The following is a 22,742-nucleotide window of genomic DNA, read 5'->3' as shown; positions in this document are numbered from 1 at the left end:
CCCATCTATGTGGAAACCATGCCACCCTCCACCCAACCTGTCTCAAGCACACCAGAGTCTGATGATAAAGACTTACTCATCAGGAACCTGGCTGCAGAACTTAAGAAATTGACTAGTCGAATTCAGGGTGTCGAAGGAAGCAAGGGGATTGAAGGGTTGAACTACGAAGATCTTTGCATACAACTATATGTCGAACTGCCCGAGGGGTACAAACCTCCTAAGTTCGAGATGTTTGATGGTACAGGGGATCCGAGAGTCCACTTGAGAACATACTGCGACAAGCTGGTCGGAGTAGGGAAAGACGAAAGGATTCGCATGAAGCTTTTCATGAGGAGTCCGAAGGGAGATGCTCTGTCTTGGTACATTAGCCAAGACCCGAAGAAATGGTTGAACTGGGTGAGTATGGAATCCGACTATATGGATAGGTTCAGGTTCAACACAGAAAATGCACCAGATGTGTTCTACATCCAGAACTTAAAAAAGAAGCCCACAGAAACATTTTGTGAGTATGCCACTCGTTGGAGATCAGAAGCTGCTAAGGTCAGACATGCTTTAGAAGAAGAACAATGAACAAGTTTTTTGTCCGGGCTCAAGACCTGCAGTACTATGAAAGGCTGATGTTGATTGAGAGCTAGAAATTTTTCGACATTATCAAGCTAGGTGAAAGGATTGAAGAAGGCATCAAAAGTTGTATGGTTACGAACTTTGAAGCCTTGCAAGATACCAATAAGGCTTTACAGTCTGGTGGTACGTCCAAGAAAAGGGACGTAGGTGCTGTAATGGTTGCACAAAGAGCCAAATCCCCTATCAAATACCAAGCCTATCCGATACATCCACTCACATATCAGGTTACCCCGAATTACCCAGCACCCTCACCCTCATACCAAACTCCACCACTTACTTACCAATCACCCCTACCTCCTACATATCAACCTACCTCACCCAGGTATTCCCAACCCGCACATGTCTACCAAGCCTACAATGCTCTGCCATCCTACTATCAATCACTTCCCATATATCAAAACTTTCCTAGACCTTGACCAAATTTCAACCGCAGACCCCCCAAACAGTATACTGCCATTGCTGAACCGATTGACCAGCTATATGAAAGGCTCAAAGCTTCCGGTAACATCACCCCTATCCCTGCTATAACCCCTGAAAACCCTTCTCAGTGGGTTAATCCGAATAAATCCTGTGCATACCATTCCGGCATAAAAGGGCAAACCATAGATGAATGCCGCTCTCTAAAAGACAAGATCCATACTTTGATTGATAACAAGATCATTGTGGCAAAGGAGCCTACTCCGAATGTCCGCAACAACCCTCTACAAGACCATAAGAGTGGAGGTATTCACATGATTGAAATAGAGGATGATTGGGATCCTAAAGGATCGATCGGTTTAATCATAGAAGGTGACGAACGAAAAAAGCAAATTGTCACCCTTAATCCGATTGTAGTCCAGACTCAGCCTTCTAGGGATGCCGAGGTAAACATGTCTATACCACTTGAGTTTGAAGCACCACCCCCTACAAAGATGCCAACACCAATTGAAGTCGAGTTTGGGTCTCCAGCAAACGCACACGCATCGTTTGAAGTTGCAGTTTTACCCTCCAAAATACATGCTCCGTTCGGAGTAAAGGTGCTCATTCTAGTAGAAATGTCGGCCATAACACTATTCCATACGAATGCCATACCTTGGGATTAAACAGCCGAGGCGAGAAGGAAAGGGAAAGCTAAGTTCGGGGAAGCCGTTGCGGCATAGGGTATGACAAGAACTGACAGGGTTTATACTCTAGAGCATTTAGCTGAGTCGAGTAAGCAGGCCTCTGGTCGGCCGACCATCACTGAAACTGGGCCCGACGATCTCTGGAGAAAGATACAAGCCAGGGAATACTCAGTCATTGATTAGCTGAACAAAACACCAGCACAAATTTCTATTCTAGCTTTGCTGTGAAGTTCCGACGTACATAAGAATGCCTTGTTGAAGGTGCTGAGCGAGGCATATGTACCAAGCAAAAATCACCAGAGGGGAAATGGCAAACATGGTAGGGCAGGTATTGGAAAGTCACAAGATCACTTTTCACGAAAATGAGCTACCACCAGAAGGGTTGAGTCACCACAAAGCGTTGCACATCACCATGCAATGCGAAGATTATTTTATCACTAGGGTCCTGATTGATGGAGGGTCCAGCCTCAATATTTGTCCGTTGGTAACTCTCAAAACATTGGGAAAGGGTCTGTATGATATCAAGGACGGGGCCATCAATGTCAAAGCTTTCGACGGTTCCCAAAGATCCACCATTGGGGAAATCAGTTTGTGCTTGCAAATGAGGCCTACTTGGTTCGATGTCGATTTCAGTTGGGGCCGTAGCATCAACACCGCATCAGGCGGTGAAATTTGAATGGAACCACCAAGAGGTGATCATTCACTCCAACGGTAGCAATCCCATATACAGTCGCCAAACCATCCCAGCGATCGGAGGAAGGAGAAAGATATGTAGGGAAACCTATCACCACATCGAGCGAGTCAATGCCGTTGACAAAGACAAATGGTGGGACAATAAAATTGAAAGAATATTGAACTGAAGCGGATATGAACCTGGAAAAGGACTTGGCAAGAACCTCCAAGGAATCGCCAAGCCTATCAAACTGAAGAAACATGGCACTACTTTCCGTCTGGGATATGAGTACACCTGGGAAGAATTCAACCAGTGATCTCCACCATGGCGCGGTCCTTACCATCCGCTGGAGCAGCCAATACCACATTTGGAGCATACTTTCCAGCTAGCCGATGTTATCTATGGGTCAGAAGAAGAGAAAGCACTAACAGTTGTGAAAAACTTGTTCTTAGAGGACAATGACATGGATTGTTGTGTTGTTCTAGTGAGCAGAGGAGCATGCCACAACAATTGGACCATCAGAACCACCAAAGCCCGGAAAGCCTCGGGGTAGCAATGCTGAACAAAGCATCATGCACTATCCTTTATTTTTACTAGTTGATTTTCCTTTCGCATTTTTTAATTTTCGAAATAAGATCTTCCAATTCTCAAAATAGTTATGGAATTTATCAAAGCATTTCGGTTTCCTTACAAATATTACTCTTATTATTTTTCTCTCATTACTTTACTTATACAACAGTACTATTACCTATCTTGATGATCCAATGACTGTAACATGCAATGAGACAACACAACAAACAAACAAAGATTCAGAGAAAGATGAAATACCGGAAGAGATTGTTAAGGAAGTTGATAATTTTGAGAACATACCTAAGTCCAACCTGGACGAGACCGAGATTATTAACCTGGGAGATGCAGAAAATATCAAAGAAACTCGAATCAACATTCATTTGTGACCATCAGAAAAAGAAGAATACACAGAATTCCTGAAGGAATATGAGGATGTATTCGCCTGGTCATATATCACATGATTGGTTTGAGTACATCTATTGTAGCGCACAAACTACCAACTGATCCGACATGTCCACTGGTAAAATAGAAGCTCAAAAAGTTTAAACCCGACATGAGTCTGAAAATCAAGGAAGAAGTCACTAAGAAGGTCAAAGCTAAGGTTCTCAGAGTAGTAGAATATCCGACATGGCTAGCCAACATCGTGCCAGTACCGAAGAAGGACGGGAAGGTCAAAGTCTGTGTCGACTATCGGAATCTCAATCGGGCCAGTCCAAAGGACAACTTCCCCTTGCCGAACATACACATCCTAATCGACAATTGCGCCAAGCATGAGTTGCAATCATTTGTAGATTGCTTCACTACATATCATCAGATCTGGATGGACGAAGAAGATGCTGAGAAAATGGTTTTTATTACGCTTTGGAGGATGTACTGCTACAAGATGAAGCCAAAGGGAAATTCTCTCCCAACTGGCAGGGTTCGTACATGGTTCACCAGGTTCTAACGGGAGGATCCCTCATACTCGCAGAAATGGACGGAAAAGTTTGGCCAAAACCGATCAATTCAGATGCAGTCAAGAGATACTATATGTTATCTTTATGCTTTCCTTATATGATGTAATTTGAACTATGCCTGACCTGATTCCCGTTTAAGAGGGGATACGTAGGCAGCCCTATGGGTTCAGTCACAATTCAATAAAATTTCCATTTTCCCCGCTATTGGAAACTGGGACAGAATTTTGAGGAGGACCCTCAAAAATTCCAAAATCGATTCCAGCCATTTATCATTAACAGCCGTCAGAAGCAGCAGCCCAGTAAACTGGGGAAGAATTTTGAGGAGGACCCTCAAAATTCCGGAGCAAGAAAAGTTGCAATGTCTTCAACCACGTCGCAGTCATCGGTTCATATAAAGAAAACTATTCTTAATTACGCATTTATATTATGCTTTTACTAAATCATGCATGTCTATTATCAAAATTGCTTTGTTTAGAAATGCTACCCCAATGATACATACAGTATCGCTAGATCAAAGCCGAGCAGGTCAAGCAAAGCCAGCAGGGATACGAACTAACTTTTCCCCCTTTTACAAACTCACGATTTTTCTTTGGATGCAGGCACTTGAATTGCAAAATCACCAAATATATTATATGCTCACTCACAAAGTTCAGGAAGACAACTCTCCGAACCGTTGCAATTGCTCGCAACTGCTATGCGCATAACAATATCCCTAGCAGGCACAATATCCCCAGCAATCGCGATACCGCAATCTGCTATCAGCTAAGAAAACTCTATTGACATTTTTCATTTTACTTCCTGCATATGGCTACCATTCTGCCTTTCGAGGTTAAGCTCTACCTCCATCTTCTTTCTTTGCATTGCATAAGGCTACCATTCTACCTTCCAAGACTAAGTTCTCTCTCCATCTGCATTCTCTGCATTGCATAAGGCTACCATTCTGCCTTTCGAGGTTAAGCTCTACCTCCACCTGCATTCCCTGCATTGCATATGGCTACCATTCTGCCTTCCGAGGTTAAGCTTTACTTCCACCTGCATTCCCTGCATTGCATAAGGCTACCATTCTACCTTCCGAGGTTAAGCTCTACCTCCACCTGCATTCCCTGCATTGCATAAGGCTACCATTCTACCTTCTGAGGTTAAGCTCTACCTCCATCTTGTATGGCTGAAAGATTGCCACTTCATTTATACCTTGCATCACCTAAAAGATCGCCACTTCATTTACATCTTGCATGGCTGAAAGATCGCCACTTCATTTATACCTTGCATCGGCTGAAACATCTCCACTTCATTTATATCTTACATGGCTGAAAGATCGCTACTTCGTTTATACCTTGCATCGGCTGAAATATCGCGACATCATTTAAATCCTGCATCGGCTGAAAGATCGACACCTTATTGCATTTCATGTGCTGAAAGATTGCCACCTTCTGCATCTCATGGGCTGAAAGATCGCCAAATTGTCCAAAGGCGTCATTGTTCAGAGGCACCATTTTCATAGCCCGAGAACACCATGACATGGCCTAATGACCCCCTTTTTATCTTTTGCATATCATTATTCAAAGACATCAAGGTTCGGAGGCATCAGTCTCATAGCCCGAGAACATCATTTCATAGCATGCAAATCCCTTATTATACGCTGCATGGCCCAGGACGTCATGGTCTGAGGACGTCATCCTAACCATCCAAAGAAAACATTCATGGTCCGATAGAAAATTGCATCATGATTAATTTTTCGCACAATATACACTTGTATTGCTTATTTGCAGGTAAACCGGCTAGCAATGGCTGTCTCAGCAGGAGTGATCCCGCTCCAATTCTTGCGGCCCTACTAGACTTTAACCATCTATCCAACCCAAATATCTCGTCCGTTCTTGAAAAAATCTCCATTGGCATATTCCGCCGACGAATCCTGAACTACATATGGCCTGATTTCTGCAAGACCAGGGATATGTAGGCAGCTAAGGAACCAGAGCACGGTCAACCTCTTCAAACCATTTCGTTCGGTCAAATTGGCCATCATATCTTTACCCGACAACTCTTTCATCCTTCCCGGATAAAGAGGGGCAGTTGTTGATACCCAATTTTTCCCTGTATATTTTATATATGCATATATAAGTATGCCCCAGTGATTTAGTATTGTTTCTAATTTTTAAAGATTTTTTAAATCAATTTATTGCCCTATTTTAATAGTACAAAAACCAATAATTGTTCCTCAAATTATCATTTTGGTGATTAATGTATTTTATTCTCATATTTATACCAAATATAGCTAAGGTAATTTTTGCACATTTTTACAAATTTATTTAGTATTTTAAGGCTAAATTGCATATAATTGCAATTTTAGCCTATTTTAAGATTTAATTGCATTTTATACTTATGAAATTGGTTCAAATATTTTTAATTTAATATCTGTATATTATTAATTAAGTTAGTACATTTAATTTATTTTCAGAAATTATTTTACTATTTTTTATAAAATAAAAGGGAGAAAGTGGTTATTTAAATGCTAGCCCTATTTCATTTCAATTATAGCCTGAATCAACCCCCCAATTAACCCAATTTCAAATACCAAATTGATAGGCCCAATTTCAATTTAACTCACCCCTGACCCAACTAATCTAACCCGCCCGACCTCCCCTTTTGATCCAGGCCGTTGATCATTTTGATCAACGACCACAATCATTCTTTTCCTTTTTTAATTCACAAACACCCAACCCTAAAATCATTTTCCCCTAACCCGCCACCTCTAAAATCCTCTCCTCTCTCAGACTCTCTCGAACATTCCCTAACCCTAGCCCCTATCACCGTCTTCAAACCTTGAAACCACCGGAATCCATGGCCTCTCAGGCCATGGGAGTTTTAAACTCACCTCCCTTTGCTCTTATACACTTGATACTTGAATATTTGAGGTCTTACCTCGAAGGTTTTCGCTTATATCTCTGCCGATTCAAGGTTCTACGGCCATCTCCGGCCTTGCACCGGCGTACAATGGTGTTTCGAGCCTGGTTCTGACTTCTCCGACTCAGATCAGACCTTTTCCTAAGCCTTTCTCAATTCTAGGGCTCTTCTGCACCCCTAACACTTCGAGGTTTTCTCCGATCTTTTTAGATCTATTATGTATCTATGCTCTGCTTGAGTTTTCAAATGATTTCCCCAACTTTTCTTTCAAAAATTACATTCAAAATCACTTCTTTCCAATTCAGGGTTTTCTGAAAATACTTAAAGTGTTTCTCTGACTTTTTCTTTTCCTTTTCCTTTGTGTATGTGTGTCTCTACTGTGTTCTTATATTCTTCTTTTACCACGCATGTTCTTCTACTGTGTTTCTACCCTATGTGCCTGTATGCTTTTCACTATGCTCTGCTATTTTCTTCCACTACGATCTGATATGCTTCGCCTATTGCTTCCTTCTACCATTTTCTTAAGTGTTCTTACTATTTTACCTTGTTTAAAATTTCTTCTAAAGACCTGCTTAAGCATGTTTTCTTCTACTATTGCTTCTACTATCAGTTGTTCTCTCATTATGATTCGAGTTAGTTTCTTCACTCTGTTTGCTTTGAATCTTCTACTGTGTTTGCGTGATTTCTCATGAGTTTCTGAAAGAAATCCCTAAGCCTATTTCGACTAATTGCCTCCTTATCTCTGTATTTGATTCAAGGTGGAAACCCTAGAATTTGTGGATTCTCCCGAGGTTTGATTATGTGAACTAGGGTTCTATCTTTTTAGAACCCTTAACTCTTTCATGACTGTTTTTCAGTCCGAACTGAGTTTGGACATCTTTGTTTTCTTACAATTCTGAACTTTTTCTAAAACTCTCCTACACTGGGCTTTCTACTGATTTTGCAAGGTCATGACAAAGTTCTTTCATTTTTAAACGTGTCTGTATGCTTTTATATGTGTGATGATTCTTTCTTCAAAGTGGGTTTCAAACTAATGATTAATTGAGAATTCCTTTTTTAATAGGTCTAATTGATTGTTACTAATTTTCCTTAAGTTAAAACATTTTCCACCTTTCTGTCTTGATTCATTCATACCAAATCTGCGATCTCTGATTTCCTGGCTGTTAACTTATTTCCTTGCCTTATTTGCACAAACCGTGTACTGTCAAGACCCTGTCCTTAAATAACCTTTATGTATTTGCCTCTAATTTACTACTTTGCAGAAAGTGTTTGACTACGTTCTTTCCTTAATTAGTTTTACCTGTTTGAATCTGAATCTCTTAATTAAGGGAAACCTTATGTAATTGATTGACAATTAGTCTTCAAACTTTTTTCTTACCTTATTTCTGCTTTCTTTCTACACTATAAAACGCACAGCCCCTTTTCACCACTACACACTTCAGACTTCACAAGCTCGCAACCTCTTCTGAATTCATACTTAGAGTGCTCTTGCTTTTTGTCTTCACTTTGGATTTTACAAGACTACTTCTTTCTTTTTTACTTGTCCCTTTGAAACTAGTATGTCCTAACTTAATTTTTAGCATCACCCCAATGTGTTTACTTACAGTCTTTTTATCCATGTCTACTTTATTGTTTTCTGTAAAGTTTAGCATCTAACTTAATATGCCTACGTGCAGCTTCTTGACTCTTTCTGTGAACAATTGCTCCCTATCCCATTACCACTATGGGTTTGTAAGTCGAGACTTAGGGCATGGCAACAAGAATTGTTGTCTATGAACTGAGTTTTGAACCCCTGAGATCTTAACCTCTAAGTAGGCTGAAGGGTGTGCTAGTATGTCTCATTGCTGGGTATGCCCCTTTGCTTGCTCTTCCTGTAAATTCCCCACTCCCCTATACCCCTATGTGCACTGGTTTTAAGTTACTTCCTTCTCGTTTCCCCTTTCAGAATTCCCCTTCTGCACTTGTACTCACTATTAGCTTCTAAGTTCTGCCCCCCTCTTGTGAGCCTTGCCTTGGGACCTTGAGTTTCCTCTAAACTTGGACACTTGAGGGCTGGCCCTCCCACACTGTACTATGACTTAATCCTGCAATGCATTTGGGTGTGAGCATTGCCCGGAGTCCATTTGAGGCTCTTAGGGAACTCTGACACATCCAAATGAGAGGAAGGCTTCGGATCTTGATCTTTGGAGTTGGTTTACTTCATGCTTCAGACAAGAAGTCTTAATCAGGCTCTCCTTGGATGTAAATTTTCAATTTCTAATGTATTTTTCTTATTTCATTTTGGGCTGTAATAACTTTGTAATAAACTATTGGGGATGGCTAGTGAAAAGAGGGAGGGGTAACTGTATGCAAAGGGTAGATATCCTGCTTGTAGGTTTACATATTTCTGCACTCTCATTTGTAGATATCCTCTTTATAGGTTTACATGATTCTGCATTTATATAGACATCATGCCTATAGGAGTTCTGCACTTTCATACGTAGATACCACGCTTATAAGAACCTTTACACCTTCATGTAGATTCCATGTCTATAGAATTATGCACTTTCATATGTTACCATGTCTGTAATTACTCGAAACTTGAATCCTGCCTATGCGTCTAAAAACATGTCTATAGGCCATTCTGAATTTTGCATATACATCTGTCACTAGGTAAATGTGTTCATAGGTTTAATGAAGTACAACATTTAGATGCCATGCCTATAGGATTTTCTGCACTCTTACTACGTCTGTAAAAAAATGTTTTAAGTTAACAAACACATAGAAAGCATGCCTATAGGGGTTCTAACCAAACCTGAATCGTTTCACTTGCTTATAAGTCTAAAATCAGTAACAATGAGGCATAACGTCTGCAGAACTTATGCTCTTTTACAAAAACTGGCCTTTCCTGATTGACTGACAATTTCTTTCCCTAAAGTCAACATACTTCTTTTTTTTAAACCAGTAGATATCTTGCCTATAGGTTTCGTCTAACACTTAGGCAAGCCATAAGGTAAACTTGTAAACTGAATCAAATTTTAATTAATTACAACCGGCATGAAGGCCTGATTTGGATTTCTTATCTGAAATATGTAATAAATCAGTCTGCCTCAACCTTTTAAGTTTAATCCGACCTTAATCAGTACGTGCAAGACATGCTAAACTATATGCTTTCTTTGATTTAAGGAGGTTTGTTTGAGCCTTATTTGTTTATGTGCCTCCCCACACTTGTTATACGTTTTTTTGATTGTCGCCCTAGCATTGTTTACCTTTGAAACTTCAAATAAGCCAACTTTTCCTTCCTTTTAGGATTAGTAGTCCCAAGTACCTCCGGGGCTGATAGGATTGGGGTGGATAATAACATGCAATAAGTAAACGAGATTATTGCGTGCTTTAATACCTTAACGGGGTGGGAAAGGGTAGATATGGATATGATGACCACGCGATAACATCTCGTGTAGCCCCTCATTGAAGAGTGATTACCGGATGTTGTGTGGGGTGATCTATATTATTTATAAACCTAGGACCCCCTTTTCCTTTACTTGTTTATTTCATTGTTTACTTTCAAACTATTTTCTCAAAATTCAACTTTTCTTTTGTTTTCTTTTAAGTTCACCTATTTGTAACCCTTATATGCAAATCCCCTCTTATTTGAAGTTTTACTCGCCTTCATGTTATTTGTACTTAAAGTCACAACCGTAGCCTTGCTGGGAACCACACTAGTGGATCCTGAGGGGTGCCTAACACCTTCCCCATGGGATAATTTCAAGCCCTTACCCAATCTCTGGTTTCCTAAACCAAATTCTTCCTAGTGTCCTAATGCACTCAAATCATTAGGTGGCAACTCTTCAATCCAAACCCAATTCCTGAAAGGGAACGAGTTGTCCTTCCAAATGTCATGAACCCGCTTCTGTGACGAAAAAGGTTGCGTGACACTATGCAAGCCACTAAAACCCAAGAGCATTGCTGCGAAACACATGTATAGGCTCATTATATCATAACCATCCAAAGTGCTAATCATATCCTTACGATGCCGATCCGGCCTACTACCAAGCTACCCCATTTATCCAAGTTTCCTTCTAATTTACCTTCAACTCGATACTCTTTCTTGTTGTAACACCATAATTCCTCAACCCAGATTCACCACACGAGACCCAAGTATAAAACCACATCATCTAAGGCTCATAAACCGCTGAATACTCTCTTAAATGTCCCCAAAAGCACAACATTCGAAATACTTTACTCTTAAGAGACTTCCTGCGAATCTAAATCTGTTACCTTCACCTTCCTGACGCTGATGTATATAGAATTCCCTAATTGATATCGAAATACCACAAGTATTGACAACCTCCAATGCAAACTTCAGTTTCTAGCCGAATATACAACTCGAAAATTTCTAATCATTACATGAAAAACTTGAACCCATTAGAACCATTCTCGAGAGCCATCCAATCTCTACTCGAACCTTAATAAAACTGATCAAATGAACCGAGCAACCTATGCCTCATTAGCATTCTGACACCGTAGAATGTAACATCACCTTAATGCAGCCAAGCAACTTCTTATCCTATGCACTGCACACCCTTACCAATAACCACTCTAAACATTCTGTGATTCTTACACACCTATGAAGCATAATATAACCTTTGTCAAAATTCTCCTTTACTCGAGCCATCCTCAATCTTAATCTCCGTAAGCCATAATTGACTCACCAGCATGCCTCAAACTGGAACCAACATAGCACCTAACCGTGCAATCACCTAACCAATAGCAGACTCCCCCACTTAGCTCGAAGCGATAGAGCAAAACACACACAATAACTCATAACGCATATAATCTATTGCTTCCATAATACCATAGTGAGATTAAACTCAATCCTTCATAAGCTCGTGAAACACAGACCATCTAGTGCCTTAAATCTTCTGCAAATCTCACATTCATCCTCGGAACAATCAAGCCCACTCTCTTAAGCGACCAAGATTTAAATTTTAACACATATATTTCACTTGTAAATGGGATTTTCTAATAGACAACATATGGATCACACAACATCAGAACACTCCGCATGAGATAACCCACCTGCTTTACCTCTAACTAACATTTCTGCATACCTTCCACCGTCATAAACAATATGCAGTCACTTAATCTTCCTGAGTCTGAACTCATACTGCAACATGAAATTTACTTCACTCCCAACTAGGAAACATGAAAAGATTCTTCACACACCCATAACTCGGGGCTATACCTCAAATCAAGATGAACATCAAGTACCTAATAGTTCTTCCATCCTCCAGCAGACCCTTCTTGTCATTTCCAAATCATATGAATACACCTCGCAGTCATAACATACTCATCACATAGCTATCCAGTCATTACTCCCCTTAATAGGGAAACAACAGAACATATCGATCCATAAACATGTGCTCGCGCAATCAACAGCTCAGAGCTCAAGCTATAGGCAAAATCCGTCCCCAAGTCTTCCAAACTGGCCCAATATCAATACACAAAGATCACATCTTGCCCCTCGATCAGGGAATCACAAGCCATCGATGCACATCTGATACCGAGTGCACATGCGAATGCATGGAAGGAATTCAAAGAGTTACTTTACACGTTAAATCAAGGAGGTACGATAAGAATTCAAGAATGTGAAGTTTATTCCTAAAGGTTTTGCATCCTCCCAAGGATACGTACAGACGTCTCCGTACCGATCCACGAGACTCTGCTAAACCTACTTATGACTCGTGAGACCTATGTAACCTAGGGTCTGATACCAACTTGTCACAACCCTAAACCGGACCTGGTCGTGATGGCGCCTCTCGTGAAGACAAGGCCAACTAACACAATCCCCAAGTTCATTTCAAAAGTTTTAATAAGTCAATTTAAGCCTTTTTAGTTAATCAGGTATTGCATAATGTATGTTTAAAAGAACAATGCGGAAATAGATACAGCCCGACATCGAGGTGTCACAAGTCACGAGTATCTACTAAGGTCTAAAATACAATGGAATTTTTGTAAATGTACTAAATACAGTCTAATGACATCAAAGGGAGAAAAGCAGTGCTACGGACGTCGGACAACTACCTTGCTAGACTCCAAAGTCTCTACCTCTGATCAACCAATACCCACTACCGGGTGCAAAAATACCTGAATCTGCACATAAGATACAGGGAGTAAAGTGAGTACATCAACTCAGTGAGTAATAATTATAACTAAAGACTGAGTGATAGGAAATCACAAAAAAATACATCAACATGTTGTATAGAAGTAGTACAAAACTAGTAAGAAAGCAATGAAGCTGTGAAATCTCTTAAAGCATTTTAACTCAGTTTAAACTTCTTCAAAAATGACTTTTTAACAGTTAAGCAATTGAATGCAAAGCAATTAAAACAGATAAGCACAGAAAATCCGCCCATCGGGCACAAATACACAATTAAACAGGTAAATGACAGACAAATAATACATATAAGCACATAAAGGATTGCCCCTCAGGCACAATGTCAACAATACCAGCCCCTCGGGCTATATCTCACATCACAATGGGTACCCGCGCTCACTGGGGGTGTGCAAACTCCTGGAGGGGCCCCTTACGGCTCAAGCGTAATATCAAGCCATCTCGTGACATCATCACTAGGCTCTCAGCGTCATATCAACAAGCCACCTCGTGGCGTATATATATCAGGCCCTCAGCCTCATAATCATTATCAAATGTTTCCTCACAACATAGGCTCTCATCCTTACTTAGTCAAAATCCTCACAAGCCACTCGGGCAATAGTAAAACATGATTCTAAGCCCAAACTATCATTTAAAAGATCATTCAAGTGTTAAAGCATAGTAAACATGGTTGAGTTATGAAAATAGTGGAATATAGCATGACTGAGCTCAAGTATAAAGTCAAAACAGTGAGGAAATATCAATAAAAATCCCCTAAGGGTTCAAATAGTTGGCACGAAGCCCAAATATGGCATTCAGCCCCAAACAAGATGATAGCAAATAGATTTCAGTCAAATACGCGGTAAAATAGTCATTTGGGATGGACTAAGTCACAATCCCCAATAGTGCACGACCCCACGCTCGTCAGCTAGCGTGTGCGTCACCTCAATATAGTACAACGATGTGCAATCCGGGGTTTCATACCTTCAGTACATCATTTACAATCATTACTCACCTCGATCTGGTCCAAACTCTAGCCCGCGATGCCTTTGCCCTCACGAATCGACCTCCGGATGCTCCAAATCTAGCCACGATCAGTACATAATCATTAAAATATGTTAAGGGAACAAAGCCCACTCGAAAATATCCAATTTACATAAAAAATCCAGAAATTTGCTCAAACCTGGTCTCGGGCCCATGTCTCGGAATCATATAAAATTAACATCAATGGAATCCTCATCCTCTCACGAGTTCATGCATATCAAGAATACCAAAATCCGATCACAAATGACCCCTCAAATCCCTAGGTTAAGGTCTCCAATTTCCAAGTCCTAAACCCCCAATTTTGCTACTGATTTTCCATAGATTTCACGCTTAAAATGTTAAAATTCATCATAGAAACAAGTTTAGGGTCCAAAATTCTTACCTCCACGAAATCCTCTTGAATTCCCTCTTCAATTAGCTCTTCCAAGTTTTCTCCCGAATGAAATATGGTGAAAACCCTCTCAAAGTCGCGAAGGGTGAAACATATACATTCTGACCCAGGCATTTTCGTACATGCGTCACTCCACCACATGTGCGATCCAAGAGCCACTTTTGCGGTATTTCACTTAATTTACCAAAAATCGCATCTGCGATGTCTTGCCTGCACCTGCGCCTTCGCAGGTGTGGCTCCACAACTGCTTCTGCGGACATAACATTCCTAGCCTATTTTCGCTTATGCGACCAATCTCCCGCATTTGCAGTGTCGCACCTGCGATCCTAAATCTGCAGGTGCAGAAACAATAGAAACAACAAATCTGCAGCATTGACCAAACTCCCAATCTCTCTATTAACCATCCGAAATCACCTCGAGGCCCCCGGGACCTCAACCAAAAGCACAAACATATCCCATAGCCTTATTCAAACTCGTCCCAACCTTCGGAACGCTCAAAACAACATTAAAACACAAAAATCACATCAAATTCAAGCCTAGGATTCAAAAATCTTCCAAATTCCGCTTTTGATCAAAAACCCAGCAAAACCACATCCGAATGACCTGAAATTTTGCAAACACGTCCCAAATGTCACAACGGAACTACTGAAACTTCCGGAATTCCATTCCGACCTCTATATCAAAATCTCACCTATCAACTGGAAAACGCCGAAATCTCAATTTCGCCAATTCAAGCCTAAACCTTCCACATACTTCCAAAATGCATTCCGTCACGCTCCTAAGTCCCAAATCTCCTAACGGAGATAACCAAATCATAAAAATTCTGATCCGAGATCATATACTAACAAGCCAAATCTTGGTCAAACCTTTCAAATTTCAAGCTTTAAATTGAGAGTTGTTCTTCCAAATTCATTCCGATTACCCTGAAAACCAATACCAACGACTTACATGAGTCATAATACATCACACGGGGTAAGCCATGCCTAAGAATTGGCGATCAAAGTGCAAAAGCTCAAAACGACCGGTCGGGTCGTTACATTATCGCTCTACCATACTTTGGCTTGCGACCTACATATATCTATTTATACCACTCGCAACCTTTCTTTAACTTGCAAGCTCCATAGATTTCCTTATATTACTCTGGAACCTCAAGAGAGACATCATATCGTCTCTAACTCTTATTTACTCTCATAACTAGACCTCTCTGTATCTGGAAACCACATGTTGGAAAATATTCCACTGATGACACCACTATCATTTCTTGATACAGAATTGTGACACTTCCAGTCCTCTATCTGATAACTGGATTATTTGTAACCTTCTGTACTTGGGCATATCGTACCTTCTTCATATGTACCTTACTTACCTTTAAATCTTGCATCGTATCTTCTATCTCTTTCATAACCTCCCTTCCACATAGGTGGAATTTAAATCCACATCTTAAAGCTCTAATATAATACTTGCACATCATGTGCATACACAATCCGTCGAACGCTTCATACTAACTTCTTATGAGGTTGGTACTGTTATAACTAGATTTATCGTAGAGCCATAATAGAATATGTCCATTGTACTATTTCTTTTGTACCTCTGATATTTAGAGTGATTCTAAAATGTTCTGAATCACGATTTCTATACTCATCGGGGTCTAATAATCAGATTCCTAATTCACTTTGCTGATGTAACTCTTTAGTTTCATTGATATCTCAGCCCTTAAGTAGGCTTACTTTATCTTCTAATCTGCGGCTCAGGGTATCAGTTATTACTTTACCCCTCATCTACGCTATGGAACATCCATGATATAAACTTCTAGCAATTCAAGCTTTTGTCTGTGACGTGGAGTCAATTCTTTCTTTTAACTTATACTGGAGTCTCCTATAGCTGTATCATTGTCAACATATATGCTGCATGGATAACACTCCAAAAATCTTAAGTGTGTTCATAATGTAACTAACTGTAGGTCATTGATCGAATAATTCCTTTCGTGCCTTCTCAGCTTTCGTTAAAAACAAGCAATTACCTTTCTTGTCCGTTTTGCCACTTGTTGCATGAATACTTTGTTTATCTTAGTGCCCACATATATTGGAATTTTGAGAAACCCATATGATCTCGAATATTACTTTGGATTTTACTTCACGTTCCTTAGTTACGACAAGTGCCACTTTGTTATAGGGAGCATACAATGCAGTAGTGAGACTATTGTTACAAAACCATTATTTATTTAGGTCACTATGCTTTGTTGGAATCCTTCTTCCTTATTTCCTCAGCTAGTCTTTCATTGTAGCATTTATGGAAGTCTCTCTGACTCTTGTAAAGCTGTGAGCTTACCCCATCATATACATGATGAAATTTTTGATGTTCTTACTCACCTATAAATATGCTCAGTTATATACCTCCGTGCCCTTGTTCTCGCAGGGTTACTTCAGAACTCAAATTTTTTTCCCTAGTAGCACTCTCTTTTATTTCCGTAACACTTTTTACGGCAACTATAACTACCTCAACTCCTATCTGAATATTTCTCAAGGATTACGATGTCGTATCTATGAGACTGAATTCCCTATGCTGGGGTTCACTAGGTTTATCTTGCACGATCTGCTGATTTATCTGTATCCTCTTGTCTATCCAAAACTAGGCTCTTCCTGAATCAACTACTCAATACTCGTTGGTCCATTCTCATATCTCTATTCCGCTTAATCTCTCTTGGCTTCTTTCCTTTGTGTTAACTTACCTCTCGCACTGGATCCTAGTGTATCAAGTGTTCCTTCACACTTAGTATCAATAACATCCTAGCCGGGAACCCTTACTGCCTCTCTCTGACATTGTGTTTGAATAATGTTCTGGAGTCGTAACATATCTATAGGATCTGAATAAATGTAATCTCATTCCTTTATCCTTTTTACCGCATCTTTCTTCATTATTCCATAGTTACTTGAACTATATAACTCCGACTTACTACCATATCACATCGTCTACCCCCCCTTTGGGGGAGTACTAGAATTTAATACTACAAAGATTTACCTATATATGGTTTACCTCTTCATCTTTGGCTTCTTTTCACGTGTTCACTGACTCTTACTCGCCTTGAGGTAACCCTTCTCTACAATGGATAACTGAATTCCTTACGCACGAGGGTGACACCTAATGTAACTGGAACACTTAAGCCCTTAAGCATAACTTTGCTCACACTGCTTACTTTAGGGAAGCGTCTTCCTGAATGACCTTTAAAGGTTATTCTTCCGTGTCCATTCTATTTTTGTCGGAACATGGTCTCTGACGTCTCACGATGTCGACTATTATCGAATCCTCTAGTCCCTAAATCATGTTTGATTTTTTCTTTCTTGTTTACTAGCCTATGTTTATTTCAATTACTCCAGGGGTCTAACTTAGCTTTCTAGTAATCATGTTGGGGTCACCAACTCATTTCTCGAAATAAAGATATGACTTTATGGCATATACTCTTTTATAGTCTCAAAGCCTAGCATCTCTTGTCTTTTCCTTCACTTGACCATAGACTCTATCATCCTACCATTGTTTTATTTACCGTTATCACCCATTTATCATACCTTACTCATAATGCTTCATTTACTCTCTTCTTATTCTTCTGCTAATACTTCTATCAATCGCATTATTCTGAAAACTTCAATAAAACATTATTTCACCTTTGGCTCCCCCCGCTCAATGCACCATTTTGGGTTACTCTAACCCAAGCTGGATCCTGATATCCCATCTTTCTCATAAACTATATATGTTAGATCCCATAGGGAATAACTGAGATGGGTGCAGCCAATTGTACATACCTCTATTTTTGTTGAAGGTAACTTAGAATCCTTTTATTTCTCTGCCTGACGTGGAAATTCGGATAATCTAAATTAACTAGGTAACTCGTACCCTTCTTCACCTTGCTTCTGTTGCCTGTTGAAACTTATACTTTTACCTTCTGATATTTCTGTCATAGTGTAAGTGGGAAATTTGCATATCTGGTGTGCACGATCTAATAGGTTCTCAAGCAGGGTAACGTCTTCAAGAATTCTCTTTCTACTAATGACCTTACCTGCTGTTGTATTAGCCCTCTAGCTAGCTATAATTTTTCTAATTGAAATCATCTCTATATCAATAGCATAATTCATAACATAACCTTTTTATCATGTTAAGCACCCTAGTCTCACCCCAAAAGTACATGTTATAATATTCCCAACTTGTCGACTTTCGACGAAACATTAACTTGTTGTTCATGATCCTCAATATTTGTAACCTCAGAAGTAACATGATTAAATTACTTTATGTTCTTTCATAGATGATCTCATTTGTGAGCTTACATCAATTGACTTACGACGTATTCTCATGTATGAAACTATGGGGTGTAACATCAAGACCTATACCCACTGGTAGAAAAGAAAGCCCCCACACAACATCATAAGGATCACATATCTGTAGATTACCCCGCAGGTGATAACCCATTTGCTTACCCTCAAATTGACATCTCTCTATACCTTTTCACAGCCACAACTACTATATAATCACTTAATCTTCCTGAGTCTGTATTCACCAACAAGACATGAAAATTTACTTCATTCCACAAGTGAAATAACACGAAAGAATCTCTCAAAACCTTCATAACTCAAGAGTGTATGACACATCCACAGAAATCGAGCATCCAATAGTCCTTTTCATGCCTCAAGCAAACTCTTCCCGTCACTTTCAAACCATCTAAATGCATCCCGTTGTCACATCCTACTCATCCTATAGCTATCCAACCACTCACTAAGCCACCATTCATATTCATAGGGACACCACTGGACATAGAAGTCCAAAAGCACATGCTCACACAACTAAAACTACCAAGCCTAAGTTGCGGCCAAACCAGGCCTCAAGTCCTCCAGACTGGCCCATCACAAAAATATAAAAACTCATCTCGTAACTCATCTATAGAATCACAAGTCATTGATGCATAGCTGATACCGAGCTCTTACATATGCATGCGAGTGAGTGGAAGGAAACTCAAAGAGATATGTTTCAAGCTGAATCAATGGCATATAATAGGAAAGAAAGATGGGAAGTTTATCTGAAATGCCCTGTAGCCTCTCGAAGATAGGCATGAACATCATCATACCGATCTGCAAGACTCTACTACACACTTGCTCATGACACATGGATCCTATGAACCTAGAGCTCTAATACCAACTTGTCACGATCCAAAATCCAATTAGTTGTGATGACACCTAAACCAACCCATTAGGTAAGCCATTTAGCAACAATCCAGCTCAAATGAGATCTACTAAGAAAAATAATGATAATATAACGAAATTTTTATACAAAGAATCCCCAAGGACTAGTAGTAAAAATCATGAACTTCTAAGACAAAGAATTTACAAAGCTGGTATGAAATAAATACATCATTTGTTTGAAACATATATAAACAGATTTATAAATCTAATAGCTACCAAGAACAAGCGACACCTATAACGGGAATGCAGGTACGTATTCAATGCCAACTCCCGCCATACACAGCAACATCAACATCCAAAATCTACACGCAAGGTGTAGAAGTGTAGTATGAGTACAACCAACCCCATGTACTTAATAAGTAACAAATATAACCTTAAGTTGAAAGTAGTGACGATCTTGGACAATGGTCAAAGTCCAACACCAATAGCCAAGAACAACTCGTAATAATTTAATAAAATCAGTACAAGAAACAACTTAAAGATATGATGCTCAACTCGTTCACAATTGCGAAAAAATAGGCATGCTTTACAAGTATAAAAGTAAAAGCCAAATCTTTCACTGAAACCACCAAAATATAAGTTAGAAATATGTGATTTTCCCAAAAAATTTCAACAACAGATAAGATGTTTCAATATCAGATAGCACGAGGAAAGTACATCTCTATGCCTACATGTCAATGTGCATGTGAAGTCATGAATGTCACAATAGCATGTAGCATGAGGAAATGCATCACTAGGCATGTATGTCAAATATAAATGTCAATGCAATGCATCATCTCATGTACTTCATACTCTCAGAGTACTCAATCTCACTATCTCGCACTCCCACTCATCATGCTCAATCCCTTAACACACTCTGTACTGTACAGTACCTGCTGCGGCACGCAACCCGATCCATTCATGAATCAACAAAACTTGCACTCACTGCTCGTATGTCAGACTCTAGAGGGGTGGATCCTGCCTAAGCACTAACATAAACCATCATGGCCTGTTGCGCGTGCAGCCTAATCCCACCAATAATATATATAAAGCCCGTAGGGCTTGCTACGATGTGCAACCTGATCCATATAATTGATTCATATAACAAAATTAATAAACATAAAATTCAAATGAAATACTAATTAATCTAATATTCTATCAATAATATATATATATATATATATATATATATATATATATATATATATATATATATATACATACATACATATATATATATATATATATATATATGTGTGTGTGTGCTTGTGTAGCTCAATCCCATCAATCTCACTCAGGCCCAAACTCAGTCATCAATATCTCCAGAATCTCGGGCATACAAACGTAATTCCAATCATCCCAAACAATGGTAATGTGATGTGACAACAAATGATAACAAAGACTGAGATATGATATGCAAATGAATGAATATGACTGAGTATGTGAGTGCAATTTAAGCAAATAACCCAACAACAAAAATAACATCAGTGGGTCCCAATAGAATATAGTTTCTAACATGGATCATAGCTCAATTATAGCTAAATTACTCTAGGACATAAAATTTCATGGATAAAAATAAGGTTTAAGTAGCTACACAGTACCACAGAATCAACCGAGTAATTCATACGATGCACGTCAACACGTTTGTCACCTAGCATGTACGTCACCACAACACCAAACACATAGCACGTATATTCAGGGGTTCATACCCTCAGTACAAAGTTTAGAGTGTCACTTACCTCGAACAAGCGAAATCTAATATCAAGCAAGCCACACAATACTCTAGAAATGCCATCCCATGCGTATCAAGCTCTGAACGACTCAATACTAGCCAAAAGCATCTCAAATACATCAAATAATGCATATGGAAACAAACTCAATCGATAAAGGTCGAATCTTTAATCAAAAGCCCAAAGTCAATCAAAAAGTTAAACCCGCCCACACCTCAAAATCAGACAAAACTCACATAACCCGACAACCCATTCAATTACAATTCCAACAATATAAGTTTTACTCAAATCCAACTTTGAATCGATGTTCAAAACTTAAAAATTTACTTTAAGAAATTTTAGACAAACCATCCCCCCCCCCTCCCCCCGCAAAATTTCACTATAGAATCATCAATCAAATGCTAAAAATGAAGATAGATTCATGAAATATAACCAAAACCGAGAAAAGAACACTTACCCCAATCCATATGGTGAAAATCACCTCCAATATTTCCCAAATCCGAGCTCCTCAACTCAAAATATGACTTAATGAACAAACCTTCGATATTATATGTTTCTACACAACTGTTCTACCTCGTTTCTTGGGCCAAACGATCCTGAAACTTACTTTTGATGCCTCCAATGGATTCTTTGTGAAATTTCAGTCAATTTAGGGTTATGAATCAGTCCATTGGATCTTATAATGAAGGAGATATGTTGGTTTCAATATTTGAAAATAGTGAAGATTTTTATATACGAATTCAATGCCACTTTCGTAATTAAATTTGAAAAAAAACCGGCAACCCAATTCTTAGTAAAATGATTATAAATTTCTCATACGATGTCGAAACTTGATGATTCCAGTTGCTATGACTCCAAAATTATGATACAGATCTAATGATTCAATCAAATTAGAAATTGTAGCTCATTTGATTAATGTAATACCATTTATGCTTATAGAAACAACATCGAAACATAAAAACGAGTGCAATACAATACAAACCTATTCGAAACTCACCCGAACCCCTAGGGACCCTGTCAGAACATACCAAAAAGTCCAATAACATAACACAGACTTAATCGATGCCTCAAATCATGCATAACAACATCAAAACCACGAATCACACCTCAAATCGAACTTAATGAACTTTGAATCTTTCAACTTCCAAAACTCGTGCCGAACTTCATCAAATCAACTCGGAATGGACTCAAAATTTGCACACATGTACGAATGGTATAATGAAGCTAACCATATTCCAAAAACCACAATCCGAACCCAATATCATCAAAGTCAACTCTCGGTCAAGCTTATGAACATTCCCAACCTTCAAATTTCCAACTTTCTCCCATTAGTGCCAAAACCTTCTAGAAATATCCAAATGAAATTCTGGGCATACGCCCAAGTCCAAAATCATCATCCGGACCTAATTTAAT

The sequence above is a fragment of the Nicotiana tabacum genome, chromosome 7 (assembly GCF_000715075.1).
Source record: "Nicotiana tabacum cultivar K326 chromosome 7, ASM71507v2, whole genome shotgun sequence".
NCBI lineage: Eukaryota > Viridiplantae > Streptophyta > Magnoliopsida > Solanales > Solanaceae > Nicotiana > Nicotiana tabacum.
This window is presented reverse-complemented; position numbering follows the sequence as displayed.